Genomic DNA, 26,459 nt, shown 5'->3' on the forward strand with positions numbered 1-26,459 from the left:
GCATCTGGACAAATACATAAACAGGATGGGAATAGAGGGATATGGTCCCCGGAAGGATAGGGGGTTTTAGTTCAGTCGGGCAGCATAGTCGGTGTAGGCTTGGAGGGGTGAAGGGCCTGTTCCTGTGCTGTAATTTTCTTTGTTCTTTGAACCAATTCCAGCTGCCCGGACTACCTGGATTCACTACAGTTTGCTATCGCCGCAATAAGTCTCCCTAGCCCTGCACTCAACCCTGGGACACCTAGATAACAAAGACACCTATGTCAGACTCCTAATTATTGACTACAGCTCAGCTTCAACACTATTATTCCCATGAAACTCATCTCCAAACTCCGTGGCCTGGGCCTCGGCACCTCCCTCTGCGACTGAATCCTGAACTTCCTAACTCATAAACCACAATCAGTAAGGATAGGCAACAACACCTCCTCCACGATCATCCTCAACACCAGTGCCCTACAAGGCTGTGTTCTCAGCCCCCTACTATACTCCTTATACACCTATGACTGTGGCCAAATTCCCCTCCAATTCGATTTTCAAATTTGCTGACGACACCACCATAGTGGGTCGGATCTCAAACAATGATGAGACAGAGTACAGGAATGAGACAGAGAATCTGGTGAACTGGTGCAGCAACAATAATCTCTCCCTCAATGTCAACAAAACGAAGGAGATTGTCATCGACTTCAGGAAGCGTAGAGGAGAACATGCCCCTGTCTACATCAATGGGGATGAAGTAGGAAGGGTCGAGAGCTTCAAGTTTTTAGGTGCCCAGATCACCAACAACCCGTCCTGGTCCTGACATGCCGACACTATAGTTAAGAAAGCCCACCAATGCTTCTACTTTCTCAGAAGACTAAGGAAATTTGGCATGTCAGCTACGACTCTCACCAACTTTTACAGATGCACCATAGAAAGCATTCTTTCTGGTTGTATCACAGCTTGGTATGACTCCTGCTCTGCCCAAGACCGCAAGGAACTACAAAAGGTGATGAATGTAGCCCAATCCATCACGCAAACCAGCCTCCCATCCATTGACTCTGTCTACACTTCCTGCTGCCTCGGCAAAGCAGCCAGCATAATTAAGGACCCCATGCACCCTGGACATTCTCTCTTCCACCTTCTTCCGTCGGGAAAAAGGTACAAAAGTCTGAGGTCACGTACGAACCGACTCAAGAACAGCTTCTTCCCTGCTGCTGCCAGACTTTTGAATGGACTTACCTTGCATTGAGTTGATCTTTCTCTACACCCTAGCTATGACTGTAACACTACATTCTGCACTTCCTCATTTCCTTCTCCATGAACGGTATGTTTTGTCTGTATAGCGCACAAGAAATAATACTTTTCACTATGTTAATATACGTGACAATAATAAATCAAATCAAACTCGTTTATTTACAGATTAAAACGTTACAGAGACTCACAGCCTAGTGGCTGCAATCAGCTCCCGAGACGATTCTGAGTACAGAGGCCCACACTTACCAGGAGATCCCTCACTCTGATGCCTGATTGGCTCCTCAGATCATGTGACCCTTACTCTAGATTGATCCTTAAAGGGACAATCATCACTACAGTGATCCTTGTCCAACTCCATGTTGGTTCCTGTGGTCTTGTCACGAAGCACCATGTCCATAACTTCTGACAGCAGTGGATCATTTCTGTTAACTTGTCCTGCAGTTACAGGAGTGTTATCAACTTCTTTGAAATAGAAAATATTACCACTCAAACCAGTCATTGACGACTCGATAGATGATGGTAATCTAGAGAGTCCATCAACATTCCCTTGGCGATAGGATAGTAGGAGATACACAATGAACGGTTGGTCCCTAGGGAGTATTGAAGAGCAAAGGGACCTTGGTGTACAAGTCCATAGATCCCTGAAAGTGGCAGCGCAAGTAGGGTGATGAAGAAGACATTTGGATTTCTTGGCTGTAGTAGCCGAGGCATAGAATATACGAACAGGGAGGCCTTGATACAACTTTCTAAAACATTGGTTAGGCCACAGATGGAATATTGTGTGCATTTCTGGTTGCCACACTATAGGAAGGATGTGATTGCACTGGAGAGGGTGCAGTGGAGATTCACCAGGATGTTGCCTGGGATGGAAAGTTTCAGCTATGAGGAGAGACTGGGTAGGCTGGGTTTGTTTTCCCTGGAGCAGAGGAGGCTGAGGGGGGAATCTTGTAGAGGTGTACAAAATTATGAGAGGTGTAGATCGGGTAGAGCGTAAGAATCGTTTCCCCATGGCATAAGGTCTTCTTGCACTGACCCACCCATTTCTATTCCCTGTTTTGACACAATAAGTTGCATTAAACCTTGAGAATAGTTGTTAGATTAGGGACAAACCTTCCAGGCACTATAATAACCCCAAAACAGTCAAACTGATTTACATTTTGAGGTGCAGGTGCCTCCATTATGGTTTTTACTTTTAAAGGCAATTTGTGTAGACTCTTTGTATCTATGACATGCTCCAGGTATTCAATAGAAGATTTGAAGAATTCACATTTATCCTTCCATATTCGTAGTCCGTAATTTTCTAGTTTCTAGAGTGTAGAATCTAAATTTTCATAGAATCATAAAATCCCTACGGTGCAGAAACAGGCCATTCGGCCCATTGAGCCTGCACCGACAACAATCCCACCCAGGCCCATCCCCATAATCCACGTATTTATCCGCTAATCCCCCTGACACTAATGTGCAGTTTAGCATAGCCAATTCGCCTAACCCGCACATCTTTGGGAGGAAACCAGAGCACCCACAGGAAACCCAAGCAGACACGGGAAGAACGTGCAAACTCCATACGGACAGTGGAGGCAGGAATTGAACCTGGGTCCCTGGCACTGTGAGGCAATGGTGCTAAACACTGTGCCGCCCCCTAAAAAGAGCATTTTGAAGATGCTCTTCTTCATTCTTTCCAGTAACTAAGATATTGTCCAAGTAGCACTAAACTCCTTCTACTCTGCTTAGAATTTGATCTATTACATGTTGGAATAATACAGATGTGGACGTAATGCCAAACGGAAGCCTTGTATATTTGAATAGTCCTTTGTGTGTCACAATTGTCAAATATTGTTGTGAATCTGGATCCACATTTATCTGGAGATACACTTGAATAAAGTAAACTTTACTGAAATTCTGGCCTCCAGCCAACCCAGGAAATAATCAATTAAAGGCAGAGGGTCCTGCTCTGCACACAGTACCAGGTTGATAGTGACTTTAAAATTGCCACATATGAATAGGGAACCGTCTTCCTTCATCACGGATACGATTAGTGTGGCCCAAATCACTTACATTAAAGATTTTGAGGGATGCCAACTTGACCAGCCTCTCTATTCTGCTTTAACCTTCGGCCTGATAACATATGGTACTGACCTAACCTTTAAGCATTCTGCTTGGCTTTCATCCTTAATCTTTAGCTTGACTGAGATCTCCTTCATGCTTCCCAGCTCCCCATTAATATCAGTGGCACGTTTCTTTAAAACCTTCAATAGACTTGATTTGGACTGCAACATGAGGTTTATTTCGACCCAGTTGAGCTTGATTCTCTCCAGCCAGGACTGGGTACTTACCCTTAATGATTGCAGGAACAAGCCTGCGATCTGTCCATTTCACTGTACATTTACATCGATACAGCCCCTCAATGGAACCACATCCCCAGTGTAGCTTTTTAGTATTTGAGGGTTTCAAGGCAATATGTTGTAGTTTTTCTTGGTAAACGGTTTCTGGTACTGATGAAACTGCTGCTCCAGTATCCACCTCCACTGTCATCAGTTGTCTGTCCAGTAAGGAAATGACCCAGTAATAATTTGTTGTACCCGCAAGGGACAGTACGCTCAATGACAGTTCATTAGCTGACTCTGACTCTGGTCTTTTTTCGCACCCTTTTTAAAGTTAAAAGTTAAAGATGCTGTATTAGTGTCACAAGTCGGCTTACATTAACACTGCAATGAAGTTACTGTGAAAATCCCCGAGTCGCCACACTCCGGCACCTGTTTGGGTACATGGAGGGAGAATTTAGCATGGTCAATGCACCTAACCAGGTAACTGGAGCACCCGGAGGAAACCCACGCAGACACAGGGAGAATGTGCAAACTCCACACCGACAGTGACCCAAGCCGGGAATTGAACACATCCCTGACGCTGTGAGGCAGCAGTGCTAACCACTGTGTCACTGTGCCATCCCCAGTCACTGTGTGCCCAGTTTTTTACACATCAGTGGTAATTCTGAGCCTGCATCTGTGTTTGGGTTTCAGCCAATACCTTGTGGACTTTAGTGCTTCAGTTAATAGTTGGGCTTCCTTAGCTGTTGGCTCCATAGAGATCGCAATTTCTAAGGTCTTGGTTGATTTCTGATAACAGCCTTTTCTGGGTAGCTTTGCTTCTTAACTCACACGCTAGTCTGTCTATAATGGTGTTCAAGACATCTCCAGATGTACAGTATTCAGCTAATTTATTTAAAGTAGCTACAAATGGTGTGATTGATTCACTTTCCTGTCGGCTACGTTAATGGAAGCTGAACCTCTTGGTGATGGCCAAAGGTCTCGGTGAGAAGTGGTTTGGCAATATCTCTACAATCTCATCATAGGCTTTCGTGCTTGGTTTCTCTGGCCGCACTAGACTCTGCAGGAACTTGAATGATTCCCCCTGTCCCCCGCCCCCCACCATGATACTCAGGAAAGTTGGAAAAGTATGTCTGCTACAGTTTTGTTTGTTTGGATAAAGTATTTGAATCTTTCAGTGTGTAAGCTCCACCGCTCAGTGTTCTCATCGTGTGGTCCCATGGTGACACACACCCGCCATTTTTGCTATGGGAAGGGCTTCCATAAGCACAACGTGCCACAAAGATTTTAGCACTGCCTCGCTTCTTTTTCTTTCACACAAGGTAACACTGAGTTCAGCCTATTTCCTCCTGACTTTTGCAACATCTCCAGCTTCAGGATTTTTTTTTACTCACAGTGCTCCCTGTACTGTTCCAGATCTTTCTGGGCAGAGCACATGGCAATCTTCTTTCCCATGTTGTTTTCTCTGAAATCTTTGTTTAATTTTTGGTTCCTTCGATGGCAGCTACCGATATTTGGTACCCCCTCCATCACCAGCTCTGGTACAGCTATGTTTTTATCTTTTTAACCCTTTTTTGGATGTCTGCAACATGGATCAATGATTTTTCAATTTTTTTTAGTTCTCCAGGGAGTCTGTCAGTGTGATTCTGACCTCCTCGTTGCCAGTTTTCTTTATTGTATTTTTAAAGGATAGACTTACAGACCATGAAGGCACAAACAAAAGCTTTATTGCAAAGGAGTTTACCCAACAGGCTGTTAGGATAGCCTGCCCATTTTCCCATTTGCCCATGCAAACAGCTGATGATGTCATTAGGACATCCCTTAATGTGCTCTTGTTCCAACTAAGAACAACATAAATACACAACAATGATCCCGAGCACCCACAGGACCCCTGACTACCCCCAACTGCTGACTAGCATCCCCTCCCCCGAAGCACTGAAGCACTGCCTAACCCAACTGCACCCCGCTGCCTAAACACACCCACACCTATCCCAGGACCTCCTGATGCACCACCCTCCCAAACTAGGTCAGCCTACCTACCACCCCTCACACGCATACAGACACACATGGGCGCACAAACACAAAGGCACATAGAAATACAAACACAAATACACACACACATGCGTGCACACACATGCGTGCATAAGCCGACCATGGTCCCCCATGGTCGGCTTATGATGAAAGTGAGGAGGTGTGGGATAGAGGGAAAGTTGGCCGATTGGATAGGTAACTGGCTGTCTGACCGAAGACAGAGGGTGGTGGTCGATGGAAAATTTTCGGATTGGAGGCAGGTTGCTAGCGGTGTGCCGCAGGGATCAGTGCTTGGTCCTCTGCTCTTTGTGATTTTTATTAATGACTTAGAGGAGGGGGCTGAAGGGTGGATCAGTAAATTTGCTGATGACACCAAGATTGGTGGAGTAGTGGATGAGGTGGAGGGCTGTTGTAGGCTGCAAAGAGACATAGATAGGATGCAAAGCTGGGCTGAAAAATGGCAAATGGAGTTTAACCCTGATAAATGTGAGGTGATTCATTTTGGTAGGACAAATTTAAATGTGGATTACAGGGTCAAAGGTAGGGTTCTGAAGACTGTGGAGGAACAGAGAGATCTTGGGGTCCATATCCACAGATCTCTAAAGGTTGCCACTCAAGTGGATAGAGCTGTGAAGAAGGCCTATAGTGTGTTAGCTTTTATTAACAGGGGGTTGGAGTTTAAGAGCCGTGGGGTTATGCTGCAACTGTACAGGACCTTGGTGAGACCACATTTGGAATATTGTGTGCAGTTCTGGTCACCTCACTATAAGAAGGATGTGGAAGCGCTGGAAAGAGTGCAGAGGAGATTTACCAGGATGCTGCCTGGTTTGGAGGGTAGGTCATATGAGGAAAGGTTGAGGGAGCTAGGGCTGTTCTCTCTGGAGCGGAGGAGGCTGAGGGGAGACTTAATAGAGGTGTATAAAATGATGAAGGGGATAGATAGAGTGAACGTTCAAAGACTATTTCCTCGGGTGGATGGAGCTATTACAAGGGGGCATAACTATAGGGTTCGTGGTGGGAGATACAGGACGGATATCAGAGGTAGGTTCTTTACGCAGAGAGTGGTTGGGGTGTGGAATGGACTGCCTGCAGTGATAGTGGAGTCAGACACTTTAGAAACATTTAAGCGGTTATTGGATAGGCACATGGAGCACACCAGGATGATAGGGAGTGGGATAGCTTGATCTTGGTTTCAGATAAAGCTCGGCACAACATCGTGGGCCGAAGGGCCTGTTCTGTGCTGTACTGTTCTATGTTCTATGTTCTATGTTCATACACAGACATACATATTCACTAGTGTTGCTCCAGACAGTTAAACTGAAGAATCCACCCATGCTGATGAAATTCTTTCACCCACCTCTATTAATGATATTTGTGTGGTTTATGAAAAGAATGTTACACCACTCCCCCATTACTGGTAGGGCGGGTTTGACCCTGTGGTTATCCACTCTGCGTTAGGCTAGCCTTGTAGGAGCCTCTGCCTTAGGAAGAGGAGGAGGCCATTCAGCCCCTTAAGTCTGTTCTGCCATTTAGTTAGATCATAGCTGATGTGCATCATAAGTTCTGTCTTTCTGCCTGGTTTCTTTAACCCTCACCCAACAAAATTCTAATCTTGAAAATACCAGTGTTGGAATTTTCAGTATCAGGCTCTGCATCTTTTCCTGATTTCCAGATTTCCATTTCCTTTTGTGTGAAGAAGTGGTTCCTGATATCCCCTTTGAATGGCCTGACAATATCTCGTCTAATCCCACTTTGCAACTCCTGGTCCATATCTTTGTTGGTTACAAACACACACACACAAACATACAAATTAGGAGCTGGAGTAGGCCATTTAGCCCCTCGAGCCTGTTCCACTATTTAATAAGATCATGGCTGATCTGACAGTAACCTCAAACCTGCACTCTGCCTACCCCAGATAACCTATCATCCCCTTGCTTACTAAGAATCTAGCCACATCTTCCTTAAAAATATTCAAAGACTTTGCTTCCACTGCCTTCTCAGGAGGAGTTCCAAAGGCTCTCAACTCTCTGAGAGAAAAATAAATCTCCTCATCTCTCTTAAATAGGTGACCTTTTATTTCTAAACAGGAATCCCCCAGTTTTAGATTCTCCCACACGAGGTAAAACATCAAAGAACAGTACAGCACAGGAACAGGCTCTTCAGCCCTCCGAAAATACGCCAATCATGTTGTCCTATCTCGACCAACCGCTTATATCCCTCTATTCCCCATTTGTTTATTTGCCTATCAAGATAAGTCTTAAATGTGGCTAATGTATCTGCCTCAACCACCTCACTAGGCAGTGCATTCCAGGCCCCCACCACCCTCTGTGTAAAAAAACTTCCCCCGCACATCTCCACTGAACCTTTCCCCCCTTATCTTGAACTTGTGCCCCCTTGTAATTGTCATTTCTGCACTGGGAAAAAGCTTCCAACTGTTCACCCCATCCATACCTCTCATAATTTTATAAACTTCTATCAGGTCACCCCTGAGCCTTCATCTTTCCAGGGAGAACAATCCCAGTTTATTCAATCTCTGCTCATAGCTAATGCCCTCCATACCAGGCAACATCCTGGTAAACCTTTTCTGTATTCTCTTCAAAGCCTCCACATCCTTCTGATAGTGCGGTGACCAGAATTGGACACAGTATTCCAAATGTGGCCTCACCAATGTTTTATACAACTGTAACATAACTTGCCAACTTTTATACTCGAAGCCCCGTCCGATGAAGGCGAGCGTGCCGTATGCTTTCTTCACCACCTTTTCCACCTGTGCTGCCACTTTTAAGAAAATGGTGGGAAGCTTTTTCCCAGATCAAAAGTGACGATCACGAGGGGTCACGGGCTCAAGGTGAGAGGGGCGAAGTATAACTCAGACATTAGAGGGATGTTTTTTACACAGAGGGTGGTGGGGGCCTGGAATGCGCTGCCAAGTAGGGTGGTGGAGGCAGGCACGCTGACATCGTTTAAGACTTACCTGGATAGTCACATGAGCAGCCTGGGAATGGAGGGATACAAACGATTGGTCTAGTTGGACCAAGGAGCGGCACAGGCTTAGAGGGCCGAAGGGCCTGTTTCCTGTGCTGTACTGTTCTTTGTTCTTTGTTCTCTTATGTCTAGACAGGCACAGGTGTCTCCACTAATTATAACTTCATACGGCCCATTCCATTTTGGTGCAAACCCTGGTTTGTCAGCCAGTGTTTTCACTCGGGCGCGACTTCCCGCTGTTGGGACGTCAGGGAGCATTTCAAGATCTCTCTCTGCGTCTTTTATTTCCTGATTGTCTTTTACCAATTTGCGCATCCCCTTGAGTTGGGTGCTTAGTTCCAAAACATATCTCCTGATTTTATCAGGATATTTTAATGGACCTACATCGGTCCCACCTGTTATGATGCTTTCTGGTAATTGCATCGCCCGTCCTGTCATTCGTTCATAAGGGGTTAATCCAGTTGTCCGGTTTGTGCTAGCTCTTAATCGCATTAGTATAGTGGGCAATACCTCTGTCCACATTTTCCCCGATGTTTGTATGGCTTTAGCTAGTGCATTATACATTTAATTACCTATCCCCCTTCCATAGAAAGCTTAGTGTGAATCAAATAACACTTTGCACTGGCCTTTTGGCTGCAGCTGGACATCCATTCATTTGTATATAATCCTATCAAAAGATATCACTTTCCCCATTAAAATCACATGCCATACAGCTCTGATCTTTATATGATGTACTCTTACATTATCTCTAATTTGATCATTTATTTGCGTGCAAGCGCTGTATTCCACTACTTCATAAAATGCCACTACCCTACCTACAAAGAAGTGCATTCAGATGCCTAGCACCAACATTTAGCTTGGAATAAATAGCCTTTTCTCCTACAGAAGTATGTTTTTATCAATACACCATATAGATTATATAAAATTGGTTAAGGCTTTTCAGGATTTGATTTTGTTCTCGGGTCTATATGGCAGTACTTATACTGTATAATAATCAAGCGACAGTTGTATCATGCCACTTTACACATCATGACTATGATATCCAAACCCTTTTAATTTAAGCCATTTCCATTTTTAAACTGAGCTCCAGATCAAAACCCCCACCACTCTAGAAAATAACCAAATCAAAATCAAAGTAGGTACAATACATACTAGTTAATTGATTAGAAACGTTTTGGTTTGATTCTTAACTGGCTAGGTTTTAAGCTTTGCAGTGTTTTTATATTTGACAAATCTTGAACAATAGATGGCACATGAAATTCCAACGGCAGTACATAATTTACAGAATACCAAACTATTAGACGTTCGTAAATCACTATATTCTGTGGACCTTAATACTGCATTCTAACTGGGCAATTTGCATTGGTGTTGGTCTCCAGAAGTTAGTACTGGAGTCAGGTTTTCCATTGGATGGGCTAGTCAGAACTATCATCAATGTTAGACGATGTAATTTGTTGCATGTTAACAAAACAACACAATACAAGCCTTGAATTTCATATTGGTCCAAATGTTATTTAGAACTAGTAAAAGGACTGATGGCCAGTTGATGGCAACACAAGTTCCAACAATTCATGGTGTTACAAAGTTTAGCAATGTTTGGCAATGAATGCAGATTAAAAATACTCAATGACAACATCCTTATCTGCATTGACAACTGAGGTTTTAATTGATTAATCTCCTGCTGGAACTTGGAGTAATCAGAACTACGATTCATTTCACTAACTTGGTATACTTTAAACTGACTCATAGACAATATATTTAGTTCATTCTTTTCTTCCTGCTTTCCCTACTTCTCCACAAAATTACTTATTTTCTTCTCCTAACTTCTCAACTAACTCTTATTTTCACTTTGAGACAAAGGAAAGAGCACATGCTTCCTTCCAAGGTTTAAATTTTTACTTAACATTAAAACATTAAAGCAAACAACAACAAAACATCCACGCAACCACTTTGTTAAACACACACAGACACACATGAAAGCTTCCAACATTCATTCAAACTTAACATCTTAAACTGGGATGAAAGTAAAACACTTAAAGAGAATACAGAACGTTGATTAAGACAGTCGCTTTTATTCTTCTTTCTTCCAAACTGTAATTAAACTCAAAACAGAAGTAAATTCAAGAAATCTTATCACTTTAATCTTTAACAGTTTTAACACTTCCCCAACCCCCCGAGGCTAAACAAAGGTGCAAAGCACTGCATCCACTGTCTGTAACAAACACTCCACAAGAACAAGCAGGCTTACATAGAACATAGAACATAGAACAGTACAGCACAGAACAGGCCCTTCGGCCCACGATGTTGTGCCGAGCTTTATCTGAAACCAAGATCAAGCTATCCCACTCCCTATCATCCTGGTGTGCTCCATGTGCCTATCCAATAACCGCTGAAATGTTCCTAAAGTGTCTGACTCCACTATCACTGCAGGCAGTCCATTCCACACTCCAACCACTCTCTGCATAAAGAACCTACCTCTGATATCCTTCCTGTATCTCCCACCACGAACCCTATAGTTATGCCCCCTTGTAATAGCTCCATCCACCCGAGGAAATAGTTTTTGAACGTTCACTCTATCTATCCCCTTCACCATTTTATAAACCTCTATTAAGTCTCCCCTCAGCCTCCTCCGCTCCAGAGAGAACAGCCCTAGCTCCCTCAACCTTTCCTCATAAGACCTACCCTCCAAACCAGGCAGCATCCTGGTAAATCTCCTCTGCACTCTTTCCAGCGCTTCCACATCCTTCTTATAGTGAGGTGACCAGAACGGCACACAATATTCCAAATGTGGTCTCACCAAGGTCCTGTACAGTTGCAGCATAACTCCTTCAACAGCTCCTGCTCTCAATTGCACTATCGTAAAATTTCAACTGGGGGAAAGTAATTTATTAAACCCGCACACAGAGAAGCAATTCACTTTGATCTGCTATACCCTATTCCACCACATGAAGCTCTCGATCGCACAATTACATCCTCACTCTCTCTCCGTGCCATACAGAGTCGGTGCCTGCTTGTTTCTTTTAACCCTTTACTCCCCTCTTTGGTCTATCAGGCTTCAGACCAACCAATTTAAACTGATTTGAGTCCCTTCTGTCTTTGCAGCGGTACTGGCGCTGGTGTCTGTTATATTCATCGCGGCAATGACGGCTACCTTAGATTTCTGGTGATTATCTACAGAGCGGGGCACTGGGTCGATTCCACCAATCCCCCTCCTGTTCATCCGTATCGATATTTTGGAACAACATTGGCAAGCCAGATACCTCCGGTTTTTTATCTTTCCTTTGTTCGGCTTACCGTTCTAATCCTTTTTCTCGGTCTCGTCTTTCCTTTGCAGTCTCTCTTGTTCTGCTCTATCTCTTTTGTCCTTCTCATACTTCTCACATTCCCACTTCAACATTTCCCAAGTCTTAGGGTTTCCCTCATTATCACATTCACTGATCCCTCTTCTACGAGCATTATTCCCCCTCTTAACTGTTTTGTTGTGGTAATTCTGCTCTAGTAAGTGGGAGCATTCCCTAATACCCTCTGAATCTCTGCTTTAAACTGGGTGAAGGGTGCCTGTTGGGCATCTATCTCCAATGTTCGGGCGACTACATGTGTCCACCGTCCCCCACTATAATCCTGTGCTGGAGGAGTGGTGGGCCCACCTGTTACCTGCCTCCACTTATCCACTGGACAGGCTGCCCTGACCAGCTCGTGTACGTCTCTCAGGTGTATTTGGTGTCCTACCCAGATTGTGTCTAATTATTCCCAGAATTTAGTGTTTCCGCTTCGAGGTTGTAATTTACCCAGGGAAGCCATTATTTGCTGTCTCTCACCTGGGGTGAAGGTTTTATAATTTGCCTTTGGCTGCGCATCTGTTCCCCCTCGGGTTACTGGCGCTAAGTTGTGTTCGAGCGCTTCCCACTCCTCTGGAGGAGCGGTTGGTCCCTGTTGTGTGGACTCATAAGGAGGTAGAGGAACAGTTTCCCCTCTCCATTGCTTTTCTGCTAACACATGGTTTTGTTTCTCCAGTTCCCTTACTCTGGATTCTAACTCTCTAATCTTTTCTTTATCTTCACTCCACCTTTTAGTAGAGGCGACTACTTGCTCAATTAGTCCAGCTAACTGATGTATTAACAATACTTCTATCTTCTTTGTCTTGTTTCTCTTAAGCCAGGGGTCTTCTGTCCGTTAATTTCTTTTACATAGATCATTTTATTCGTTATGGGTAAGGGTAGGTCAGTGATGGATATGGAGGCTCCCGTGTCCACCAGCATCTCACATTGTCGGCCCCCTACTAGTGCAGACACGTAGATTCTACCCTCCTTCTTACCCAAACTCGCGGGGGCTGCCCCTCGTCAGTTTGCCCCCTCCTGTGGTGGCGGAGGAAGTCCGTGTTTGCTCCAACAGGTGGCCTCTGTGTGGCCCTCCTTATTACAAAATTGGCAGGTAGGCGCCTTTCTTTTGCCTCCCTTTGGAGCCCTACAATCCCGGGTGAAGTGGCCTGGTTTCCCGCAATTGTAACAGGTACTTTTTGATTTAGCGGCCAATTGGTGAACTAACAGAACTCCAATTTTCTTAGTTCTGTCTTTCTTTTCCTTTTCCAACCATTTCCGTTGTTGGTCTAGCGGGTGGGATGAATCCCACCCCCCTTTTATCATCTGTTTAATGAGTTTCTCCCTTTCAAGCATATATTCGTTTTTCAGGAATCCCGGTCCCCACTGTCTTTGTGATCCTCCCATAACACCGATAAGTTTATACTCACCACCTGGAGTCTATATGGATTTCAGTAAGGCATTTGACAAAGTCCCTCATGGCAGGTTGGTTAAGAAGGTAAAGGCTCATGGGATACAAGGAGAGGTGGCTAGATGGGTGGAGAACTGGCTTGGCCACAGGAGACAGAGGGTAGCAGTCGAAGGGTCTTTTTCCGGCTGGAGGTCTGTGACCAGTGGTGTTCCGCAGGGCTCTGTACTGGGACTTCTGCTATTTGTGATATATATAAATGATTTGGAAGAAGGTGTAACTGGTGTTATCAGCAAGTTTGCGGATGACACGAAGATGGCTGGACTTGCGGATAGCGATGAACATTATCGGACAATACAGCAGGATATAGATAGGCTGGAAAATTAGGCGGAGAAATGACAGATGGAATTTAATCCAGATAAATGCGAAGTGATGCATTTTGGAAGAACTAATGTCGGGGGGAGTTATACAATAAATGGCAGAGTCATCAGGAGTATAGAAACACAGAGGGACCTAGGTGTGCAAGTCCACAAATCCTTGAAGGTGGCAGCACAGGTGGAGAAGGTGGTGAAGAAGGCATATGGTATGCTTGCCTTTATAGGACAGGGTATAGAGTATAAAAGCTGGAGTCTGATGTTGCAGCTGTATAGAACGCTGGTTAGGCCACATTTGGAGTACTGCGTCCAGTTCTGGTCGCCGCACTACGAGAAGGACGTGGAGGCGTTAGAGAGAGGGCAGAGAAGGTTTACCAGGATGTTGCCTGGTATGGAGGGTCATAGCTATGAGGAGCGATTGGGCAAACTAGGCTTGTTCTCCCTGGAAAGACGGAGAATGAGGGGAGACCTAATAGAGGTGTACAAAATTATGAAGGGTATAGATAGGGTGAACAGTGGGAAGCTTTTTCCCAGGTCGGAGGTGCCGATCACGAGGGATCACGGGCTCAAGGTGAGAGGGGCGAAGTATAACTCAGATATCAGAGGGACGTTTTCTACACAGAGAGTGGTGGGGGCCTGGAATGCGCTGCCAAGTAGGGTGGTGGAGGCAGATACGCTGGCATCGTTTAAGACTTACCTGGATAGTCACATGAGCAGCCTGGGAATGGAGGGATACAAACGATTGGTCTAGTTGGATCAATGAGCGGCACAGGCTTGGACGGCCGAAGGGCCTGTTTCCTGTGCTGCACTGTTCTTTGTTCTTTGTTCTTTGTTCTTCTATTCTCCCTTCTCGCTCTCCCCTCCTCGGGTTGCTCTTATCAGAGTCCAGTGATACCTGTCAGGGGTGATCAGATCCCTCCGTACCACCGCTTATACTATTAAGCCGGCTTTTACACGAAGGCTTTTCCTTCTACTCCGGCGATCACTCAGACAGTCTCTTTCTCAGTCACGTCTGAACATCACACCTCAGGCAACCTTTTTCCAGACTCTACACCCACTTCAAATTCTTGACCATCGCGTGGGGGATTTCCCCTCTTAACAACTGGTCTAAGGCTGCGTGTTTGAGTCAATTGCCTCTTTGTCCGTATGTGCTCAGTTCAGACGTCTTTCACTCTCACACTCTCTCATCACAGATGATCACCTACTGTAGTTTGACCCACCCTATTAAGTTCGGTATTCTATTCCGGTGTCCCGGTCATGGCCATTCAACCGGACCCGTAAACAGATCCCGGGTTTTGGCACCAATTTGTTGTAGGTAAAATAATACCTCTGAGACTAGTCGTGAGTCAAAGTATAGTGGTTTATTTTCACAAGCTTGTGGGAGAAGTCCGATTCCTAACGCGGTCTCCAGACTTCTCGCTGAATACAAGTTAAGAACAAATACTTATACATATATTTTCGCCCCTGGTCACATCTGCATTTTCTCACGATTATTGCTGCCTCGGTGGTTCTGTCCTTCGTGTAGTCCATGTAATCGTAGCCATCTCAAAGCTGTCTGTTCTGTCGCCTCTATGTGGCGGACATCTGTGGTTTGTTTATCCAGCATACAAGATTATAAGTTTGCACAAACAAGTTAACTGAAGTACAGGGGCCTATATAACAATTTATATCGGTAAGGATGAATAGTATATAATGAATATATATGAATCTATTATTATACGATCACAGAAGGCATGCATGTAAGCTCCACCGTGTTAAACAGAAGTACATAATATAAAAGAACACAAAATGGATTCCAGCTTATACTAGCCGGGTTAGCCACATTCCTGAACACAATTAGCTGGGAAAATCATAAGCATGCGTACAACAGCAGGGACAGCTGCTTCTCTTATCTGCTTTGGATACACGAAAACAAGTTCTACAGACACGAAAGCAAGTTCTACAATGCTTTTTACAAATCTCTAAGTACTACAAAGTTCGGGTTTCAATGCTTTGCACAAATCTTAAGTGTTACAAAGTTCATTAACCCGTTCCCTTCTTCACACTCCAACCACCACCCCTTGACATTCAATGGTGTTACCATCACTAAATCCCCCACTGTCAACATCCTTGGGGTTACCATTGACCAGAAACTCAACTGGACTCACCACATAAACACAGTGGCTACAAGAGCAGGTCAGAAGCTAGGAATACTGCTGACTCCCCAGAGCTTATCCACCATCTGCAAGGCACAAGTCAGGAGTGTGATGAAATACTCCCCACTTGCCTGGATGGGTGCAGCTCCAACAACACTCACGAAGCTTGACACCATCCAGGACAAAGCAGCCCGCTTGATTGGCATCACATCTACAAACATCCACTCCCTCCACCACCGACGCTCAGTAGCAGCAGTGTGTACTATCTACAAGATGCACTGCAGCAATTCACCAAAGATCCTTAGACAGCACCTTCCAAACCCACGACCATTTCCATCTAGAAAGACAAGGGCAGCAAATAAATGGGAACACCACCACCTGCAAGTTCCCCTCCAAGCCACTCACCATCCTGACTTGGAAATGTATTGCAGTTCCTTCGCAGTCGCTGGGTCAAAATCCTGGAATTCCCTCCCTAATGGCATTGTGGGTCAACCCACAGAACATGGACTGCAGCGATTCAAGAAGGCAGCTCACCAGCACCTTCTCAAGAGCAACTAGGGATGGGCAATAAATGCTGGCCAGCCAACGATGCCCATGGCCCACGAATGAATAAAAAAAAGCTCACTGGCCTATAATTACCCGGGTTATCCTTTCTACCCTTCTTAAATAATGGGACAACATTGGCTATCTTCCAATCCTCTCGCACCTCACCAGTGGCCAACGAAGAAACAAATATTTCTGTTAGAGGCCCAGCAATTTTATCTCTTGTCTCCCTCAGTAATCTGGGATAGATGCCATCTGGCCCTGGGGATTTGGCTTTTTAATTCACCTAACATTTCCTCCCTCGTAATGATGACTTGTTCCAAAGGATTTACACACCCCTCCGAGACACCATCCATCGATGTGTCCCTCTCCTTTGTGAATACTGATGCAAAGTACTCATTAAGGATCTCATCCTCTCGACATCCGCCCTGTCAAGACCCCTCAGGATATTATGGGGGTGATTTTATGAGAAAAATTCTAAGTGCCTAGCTGGCATGAAAACGGGAGAGTTTCAGATTCATTTGTCGGGTGAGGCCAAATTCAGTATCCACACTAAGAGAAGGAAAAACTGGGTTAGCCACCAGGAAGACTGCTGCAGCAGCAGAGGGTGCCATTGCGCATGTGCAGACTTCTGGTTGCACATGCATAATGGCAACCAGCAGAGAGCTGACAGGTCTGAGAGATCTGCCAGCACTCTGCTGCTGCAGCCGGCCTCAACAAAGCACACCCACCCCAGCCATCCTGAGGGCCCAAGGCCGATCGCAAGAGGCAAGAAATCAGATATGAACCTGGTTTCTAGGCCCTCGCCCGATTTTACCATCAATGGGCGGACAAAGTAGTAAAATTGTCCCCTCTATATTTCAATCAAGTCACCCCTTATTCTTCTAAACTCCAGCACATACGAGCCTAGCCTGCCCAATCTTTTCTCAGAAACAACCTGCCCATTCCTGATATTAATTTAGTAAACCTCCCCTGAACTGCTTCCAATGTATTTACATCCTTCCTTAAATAAGGAGACTAATAGGGTACACAATACTCCAGATGTGGTCTCACCAGTGCCCTGTATAACTGAAACATAACCTCCCGACTTTTTTGTTCAATTCCCCCTCGCAATAAATGATACTTTTTCTAGTCATTTGCTATGCCCATATACTAGCCTTTTGTAATTCATGCACTCGGACACTCAGATTCCTCTGCACCTCAGAGCTCTGCAATTTCTCACCATTTAGATCATATGCCTTTTTATTCTTTCTGCCAAAATGGACAATTTCTGGAAATGTAAGTTCCCCTTTATCCACAACACTGGTTATTTCCTCAAATAAATCCAATAAGTTGGTTAAATATGATTTCCCTTTCACAAAACCACATTAACTCTGCCTGATTACTTTGAGCTTATCCAAATGCCCTGCTATAACTTGTTTAATAATAGCTTCTGACATTTTCCATGTGACTGATGTTCGGCTAACTGGCCTGTAGTTTCCTGCTTTCTGTCTTCCTCCTTTTTTGAATAAAGGAGTTACATTTGCAATCTTCCAATCCATGGAACCTCTAGGGCATTGACAAAGGGTTATCGAAATTTGCCTCGATTCTCTCTCCATAGATGCTGTCAAACCTGCTGAGATTATCCATCATTTTCTGTTGTTCAGGCAAATGGTTGTTTGCCTTCATTGGCGGGGGGCTTGAGGACAGGAGCAATGATGTCGTACTGCAGCTGTACAGTAAGAAGTCTCACAACACCAGGTTAAAGTCCAACAGGTTTATTTGGTAGCAGTTGAACTTTAACCTGGTGTTGTGAGATTTCTTACTGTCCCTACCCCAGTCCAACGCCGGCATCTCCACATTGCAGCTGTCCAGGGCCTTGGTGAGACTACACCTGGAGTATTGTGTACAGTTTTAGTCTCCTTACCCAAATAAGGACAAAATGGCAGATCATATTCTCACACATAAGCTAAGGCCATCTAGGACTGAGACTTATAGGAGTCTCTGGTACGTATTGGTACTAATGACATAGGCAGGAAGAATGATGAGGCCCTGCAGCAGCAGTTTAGGGAGTTAGGTCGAAAATTAAAAAGTAGGACCTCTTGTAATCTCAGGATTACTCCCTGTGCCACGTGCCAGTGAGGCGAGGAATAGGAAGATAGTGCAGCTCAATACAAACAGCTGTTGTAGGAGGGAGGGTTTCAAATATCTGGACCATTGAGGTCGCTTCCAGGGCAGGTGGGACCTGTACAAGAAGGATGGGTTGCTGGAAGGGCACAAATATTCTGGCCGGGAGGTTTGCTGGTGTCACACGGGAGGATTTAAACTAGTTTGGCAGGGGGGTGGGAACCAAAGCAAAGGTGAATTAACTGAAGGGGAAGCAGAGAGTAGGGTCAGTAAGACTCAGAGAAACAGCAGGCAGGGTGGGATTGCTAATCAGAGAGGGTCTGGTGGACTGAAGTGCATTTGTTTCAATGCGAGAAGTGTAACAGGTAAGGCAGATGAACTTAGAGCTTGGATTAGTACTTGGAACTATGATGTTGTTGCCATTACAGAGACCTGGTTAAGGGAAGGACAGGATTGGCAGCTTAACATTCCAAGATACAGATGTTTCACGCGGGATAGAGGGGGATATAAAAGGGGTGGGGGAGTTACACTACTGCTTAAGGAGAATATCACAGCTGTATTGCGGGAGGACACCTCGGAGGGCTCATACAGCGAGGCAATATAGGTAGAGCTCAGGAATAGGAAGGATGTAGTCACAGTGTTGGGGGTTTACTATAGGCCACCTAATAGCCAGTGGGAGATAAAGGAACAGATATTTAGGCAGATTTTGGCAAGGTGTAAATGTAACAGGGTTGTTGTGGTGGGAGATTTTAACTTCCCCTATATTGACTGGGACTCACTTAGTGCGAGGGGCGTGGATGGGGCAGAGTTTGTAAGGAGCATCCAGGAGGGCTTCCTGAAACAGTATGTAGATAGTCCAACTAGGGAAGGGGCCATACTGGACCTGGTGTTGGGGAATGAGCCCGGCCAGGTGGTCGATGTTTCAGTAGGGGAGCAGTTCAGGAACAGTGACCATAATTCAGTAAGCTTTAAGGTACTGATAGACAAATCCCCAGGTTCTGATGGAATATACCCCAAAATACTGAGAGAGGCAAGGGAGGAAATTGCTGGCGCCTTGAGAGAAATCTTAGTATCCTCACTGGCTAGAGGGGAGGTCATGATGTGGAGATGCCGGCGTTGGACTGGGGTGAACACAGTAAGAAGTCTCACAACACCAGGTTAAAGTCCAACAGGTTTATTTGGTAGCAAATACCATAAGCTTTCGGAGCGCTGCTCCTTCGTCAGATGGAGTGGAAATGTGCTCTCAAACAGTGCACAGAGACACAAAATCAAGTTACAGAATACTGATTAGAATGCGAATCCCTACAACCAGCCAGGTCTTAAAGGTACAGACAATGTGGGTGGAGGGAGCATTAAACACAGGTTAAAGAGATGTGTATTGTCTCCAGACAGAACAGCTAGTGAGATTCTGCAAGTCCAGGGGGAAAGCTGTGGGGGTTACTGATAATGTGACATAAATCCAACATCCCGGTTTAGGCCGTCCTCATGTGTGCGGAACTTGGCTATCACTTTCTGCTCTGCGACTCTGCGCTGTCGTGTGTCGTGAAGGCCGCCTTGGAGAACGCTTACCTGAAGATCCAAGGCTGAATGCCCGTGACTGCTGAAGTGCTCCCCCACAGGAAGAGAACAGTCTTGCCTGGTGATTGTCGAGCGGTGTTCATTCATCCGTTGTCGTAGCGTCTGCATGGTTTCCCCAATGTACCATGCCTCGGGACATCCTTTCCTGCAGCGTATCAGGTAGACAATGTTGGCTGAGTTGCAAGAGTAGGTACCGTGTACCTGGTAGATGGTGTTCTCATGCAGAGGGGAGGTCCCAGAGGATTGGAGAATAGCCAATGTTGTTCCTTTGTTTAAGAAGGGTAGCAAGAATAATCCAGGTAATTACAGGCCGGTGAACTTTACGTCAGTGTTTGGGAAATTATTGGAGAGGATTCTTCGAGACTGGATTTACTCCCACTTGGAAATAAGTGGACGTATTAGTGAGAGGCAACATGGTTTTGTGAAAGGGAGGTCATGTCTCACTAACTTGATCGAGTTTTTTGAGGAAGTGACAAAGATGATTAATGAGGGTAGGGCAGTGGATGTTGTCTACATGGACTTCAGTAAGGCCTTTGACAAGGTCCCTCATGGCAGACTGGTGCAGAAGGTGAAATCGCATGGGATCAGAGGTGAGCTGGCAAGGTGGATACAAAACTGGCTCGGTCAAAGAAGACAGAGGGTAGCAGTGGAAGGGTGCGTTTCTGAATGGAGGGCTGTGACAAGTGGTGTTCCTCAGGGATCAGTGCTGGGACCTTTGTTGTTCGTAATATATATAAATGATTTGGAGGAAAATGTAACTGGTTTGATTAGTAGGTTTGCGGATGACACAAAGGTTGGTAGATTGCAGATAGCGATGGGGACCATCAGAGGATACAGCAGGATATAGATCAGTTGGAGACTTGGGCGGAGAGCTGGCAGATGGAGTTTAATCCGGACAAATGTGAGGTAATGCATTTTGGAAGGTTTAATACAGATAGGAAATATACAGTAAATGGCAGAACCCTTAAGAGTATTGATAGGCAGAGGGATCTGGGTGTACAGGTACACAGGTTACTGAAAGTGGCAATGCAGGTGGAGAAGGTACTCAAGAAGGCATACGGCATGCTTGCCTTCATCGGCCGGGGTATTGAGTTTAAAAATTGGCAAGTCATGTTGCAGCTTTATGGAACCTTAGTTAGGCCATACTTGGAATATAGTGTTCAATTCTGGTCGCCACACTACCAAAGAACAAAGAACAAAGAACAGTACAGCACAGGAAACAGGCCCTTTGGCCCTCCAAGCCTGTGCCGCTCCTTGGTCCAACTAGACCAATCGTTTGTATCCCTCCATTCCCAGGCTGCTCATGTGACTATCCAGGTAAGTCTTAAACGATGTCAGCGTGCCTGCCTCCACCACCCTACTTGGCAGCGCATTCCAGGCCCCCACCACCCTCTGTGTAAAAAACGTCCCTCTGATGTCTGAGTTATACTTCGCCCCTCTCAGCTTGAGCCCGTGACCCCTCGTGATCGTCACCTCCGACCTGGGAAAAAGCTTCCCACTGTTCACCCTATCTATACCCTTCATAATCTTGTATACCTCTATTAGATCTCCCCTCATTCTCCGTCTTACCAAGGAGAACAACCCCAGTCTACCCAATCTCTCCTCATAGCTAAGACCCTACATACCAGGCAACATCCTGGTAAACCTTCTCTGCACTCTCTCCAATGCCTCCACGTCCTTCTGGTAGTGCGGCGACCAGAACTGGACGCAGTACTCCAAATGCGGCCTAACCAGCGTTCTATACAGCTGCATCATCAGACTCCAGCTTTTATACTCTATACCCCGTCCTATAAAGGCAAGCATACCATATGCCTTCTTCACCACCTTCTCCACCTGTGTTGCCACCTTCAAGGATTTGTGGACTTGCACACCTAGGTCCCTCTGTGTTTCTATACTCCTGATGACTCTGCCATTTATTGCATAACTCCTCCCTACATTATTTCTTCCAAAATGCATCACTTCGCATTTATCCGGATTAAATTCCATCTGCCACCTCTCCGCCCAATTTTCCAGCCTATCTATATCCTGCTGTATTGCCCGACAATGCTCTTCGCTATCCGCAATTCCAGCCATCTTTGTGTCATCCGCAAACTTGCTGATTACACCAGTTACACCTTCTTCCAAATCATTTATATATATCACAAATAGCAGAGGTCCCAGTACAGAGCCCTGCGGAACACCACTGGTCACAGACCTCCAGCCGGAAAAAGACCCTTCGACCACTACCCTCTGTCTCCTATGGCCAAGCCAGTTCTCCACCCATCGAGCCACTTCTCCTTGTATCCCATGAGCCTTAACCTTCTTAACCAACCTGCCATGTGGGACTTTGTCAAATGCCTTACTGAAATACCAGAAGGATGTGGAGGCTTTGGTGAGGGTACAGAAAAGATTTACCAGGATGTTGCCTGGTATGGAGGGCATTAGCTATGAGGAGAGACTGGAGAAACTTGGTTTGTTCTCACTGGAATGACGGAGGTTGAGGGGCGACCTGAAAGAGGTCTACAAGATTATGAGGGGCATGGACAGAGTGGATAGTCAGAAGCTTTTTCCTAGGGTGGGAGTGTCAATTACTAGGGGGCACAGGTTTAAGGTGTGAGATGCAAGGTTTAAAGAAGATGTACGAGGCAAGTTTTTTACATAGGTGATGGTGCCTGGAACTCGCTGCTGGGGGAGGTGGTGGAAGCAGATACGATAATGAGTTTTCAGGGTCATCTGGACAAATACATGAATAGGATGGGAATAGAGGGATATGGTCCCCGGAAGGGTAGGGGTTTTAGTTCAGTCGGGCAGCATGGTCCGTGCAGGCTTGGAGGGCCGAAGGGCCTGTTCCTGTGCTGTAATTTTCTTTGTTCTTTGGTCTCTGTTCTCTGCGGTTGGAGGGTCTGGAGTGGTTGCACCTCAGCAATGCATAGTGCAGGTGGCATAAATGGGTCTTTTTCTGATTGGCAGTCAGTGACTGGTGGGGTTCTGCAGGGATCTGTGCTGGGACCCCAACTGTTCACATTATATATTAATGATTTGGAAGAGGGAACTGAACGTATTATCTCCAAATTTGCAGATGATACAAAGTTGGGTGGGAGGGTGAGCTGTGAGGAGGATGCAGAGATGCTTCAGTGTGATTTGGACAGGCTGAGTGTGTGGGTATCTGCATGGAAGATGCAGTATAATGTGGATAAATGTGAGGTTATCCACTTTGGTAGCAATAATAGGAAGACGGATTATTACTTGAATGGGTGTAAATTGAGAGAAGTGGATACTCAGCGAGACCTTGGAGTCCTCGTGCATCAATTGCTGAAAGTGAGCGCGTGGGTACAGCAGGCAGTGAAGGAGGCAAATGGTATGGTTGGCCTTCATAGCGAGAGGATTTGAGTATAAGAATGAGGATGTTTTGCTGCAATTGTACAGGGCATTGGTGAGATCACACCTGGAGTATTGTGTGCAGTTTTGGTGTCCTTATCTGAGGAGGGATGTCCTTCCTATAGAGGGAGCGCAGCGAAGGTTTACCAGGCTGATTCCTGGGATGGCAGGTCTGTCATATGAGGAGAGATTAAGTCGGTTAGGATTATATTCACTGGAGTTTAGAAGAGTGAGAGGGGATGTCATAGAAACTTATAACATTCTAACAGGGTGAGGGGTAGATTCAGAAAGAATGTTCCCAATGGTGGGGGAGTCCAGAACTAGGGGTCAAAGAAGTTTACAGCATGGAAACAGGTCCTTCGGCCCAACTTGTCCATGCCACCCTTTTTTTTAAACCCCAAAGCTAGTCCCAATTGCCCGCATTTGGCCCATATCCCTCTATACCCATCTTACCCATGTAACTGTCCAAATGCTTTTTAAAAGACAAAATTGTCCCCGCCTCTACTACTGCCTCTGGCAGCTTGTTCCAGACACTCACCACCCTCTGTGTGAAAAAATTGCCCCTCTGGACACTTTTGTATCTCTCCCCTCTCACCTTAAACCTATGCCCTCTAATTTTAGACTCACCTACCTTTGGGAAAAAAATATTGACTATCTCGCTGATCTATGCTCCTCATTATTTTATAGACCTCTATAAGATCACCCCTCAGCCTTCTACGCTCCCGAGAAAAAAGTCCCAGTCTATCCAGCCTCTCTTTATAACTCAAAGAACAAAGAACAATACAGCACAGGAACAGGCCCTTCGGCCCTCCAAGCCCGCACCGCTCCCTGGTCCAAACTAGACCATTCTTTTGTATCCCTCCATTCCCACTCCGTTCATATGGCTGTCTAGATAAGTCTTAAACGTTCCCAGTGTCCCCGCCTCCACCACCTTGCCTGGCAGCGCATTCCAGGCCCCCACCACCTTCTGTGTAAAATATGTCCTTCTGATATCTGTGTTAAACCTCCCCCCCTTCACCTTGAACCTATGACCCCTCGTGAACGTCACCACCGACCTGGGGAAAAGCTTCCCACCGTTCACCCTATCTATGCCTTTCATAATTTTATACACCTCTATTAAGTCTCCCCTCATCCTCCGTCTTTCCAGGGAGAACAACCCCAGTTTACCCAATCTCTCCTCATAACTAAGCCCCTCCATACCAGGCAACATCCTGGTAAACCTCCTCTGTACTCTCTCCAAAGCCTCCACGTCCTTCTGGTAGTGTGGCGACCAGAACTGGACGCAGTATTCCAAATGCGGCCGAACCAACGTTCTATACATCTGCAACATCAGACCCCAACTTTTATACTCAATGCCCCGTCCTATAAAGGCAAGCATGCCATATGCCTTCTTCACCACCTTCTCCACCTGTGATGTCACCTTCAAGGATCTGTGGACTTGCACACCCAGGTCTCTCTGCGTATCTACACCCTTTATGGTTCTGCCATTTATCGTATAGCTCCTCCCTACTTTATTTCTACCAAAATGCATCACTTCGCATTTATCAGGATTGAACTCCATCTGCCATTTCTTTGCCCAAATTTCCAGCCTATCTATATCCTCCTGTAGCCTCTGACAATCATAGAAATCATAGAATCATAGAAACCCTACAGTACAGAAAGAGGCCATTCGGCCCATTGAGTCTGCACCGACCACAATCCCACCCAAGCCCTACCCCCATGTCCCTACATATTTTACCCACTAATCCCTCTAACCTATGCATCTCAGGACACTAAGGGGCAATTTTAGCATAGCCAATCAACCTAACCCACACATCTTTGGATTGTGGGAGGAAACCGGAGCACCCGGAGGAAACCCACGCAGACACGAGGAGAATGTGCAAACTCCACACAGACAGTGACCCAAACCGGGAATCGAACCCATGTCCCTGGAGCTGTGAAGCAGCAGTGCTAACCACTGTGCTACCGTGCCACCCAATGCTCCTCACTATCTGCAAGTCCTGCCAATTTTGTGTCATCTGCAAACTTACTGATCACCCCAGTTACACCTTCTTCCAGATCGTTTATATAAATCACAAACTCAAACCATCAAGTCCCGGTAGCGTGCTAGTAATTCACTTCTGCACGCTTTCTAGTTTAATCATATCCTTTCTATAATAGGGTGACCAGAATTGCACACAGTATTCCAAGTGTGGCCTTACCAATGTCTTGTACAACTTCAACAGGACATCCCAAGTCCTGTATTCAATGTTCTGATCAATGAAACCAAGCATGCCAAATGCCTTCTTCACCACTCTGTCCACCTGTGACTCCACTTTCAAGGAGCTATGAACATGTACCCCTAGACCTCTTTGTTCTGTAACTCTCCCCAATGCCCTACCATCAACTGAGTAAGTCCTGCCCTTGTTCAATCTACCAAAATGCATCACCTCGCATTTATTTGAGAATAAGGAGTAAACTTTTTAGAACTGAGGCGAGGAGAAATTCCTTCACCCAGAGGGTGGTGAATGTGTGGAATTCACTACCACAGAAAGTAATTGAGGCGAAAACATTGTCTGATGTCAAGAAGAAATTAGATATAGCTCTTGGGGCTAAAGGGATCGAGGGATTTGGGAGGAAGGGGGATCGAATATTGAATTCGATGATCAGCCATGATGAAAATGAATGGCGGAGCAGGCTCGAAGGGCCCAATGGCCGACTCCTGCTTCTAGTTTCTATGTTTCTAAATCACTAGCTATGGTCTAACTTGCACATGACCGTTGGCCAATGTAAGAAAGTGTCCTGTGTGCTTTCTTGACCACTTTATCTATTTGCCTGCCCCATTTGGAGATGAATTTCCTATCCATGCCAATACGTTGCCTCCAATTCCAATGCCCGCTCTTTTTCATTGATCTCTAATTGGATGTACCAGCTTGTGTCATAGATACAGCAGGTTGCCACTGGGGAGAGACTGGCCCAGCAAACCAGTCCTATCACCCTGGTTAAATTTAAATCTTCCTGTCACTGTACAAAGGACCAGAATGGAAAGTCACAGCTTCCCCCTCCTAGGAACAAAGTTTACAGCACTG

This window comes from Mustelus asterias, chromosome 20 (assembly GCF_964213995.1).
Source record: "Mustelus asterias chromosome 20, sMusAst1.hap1.1, whole genome shotgun sequence".
In the NCBI taxonomy this organism is placed as follows: Eukaryota; Metazoa; Chordata; class Chondrichthyes; order Carcharhiniformes; family Triakidae; genus Mustelus; species Mustelus asterias.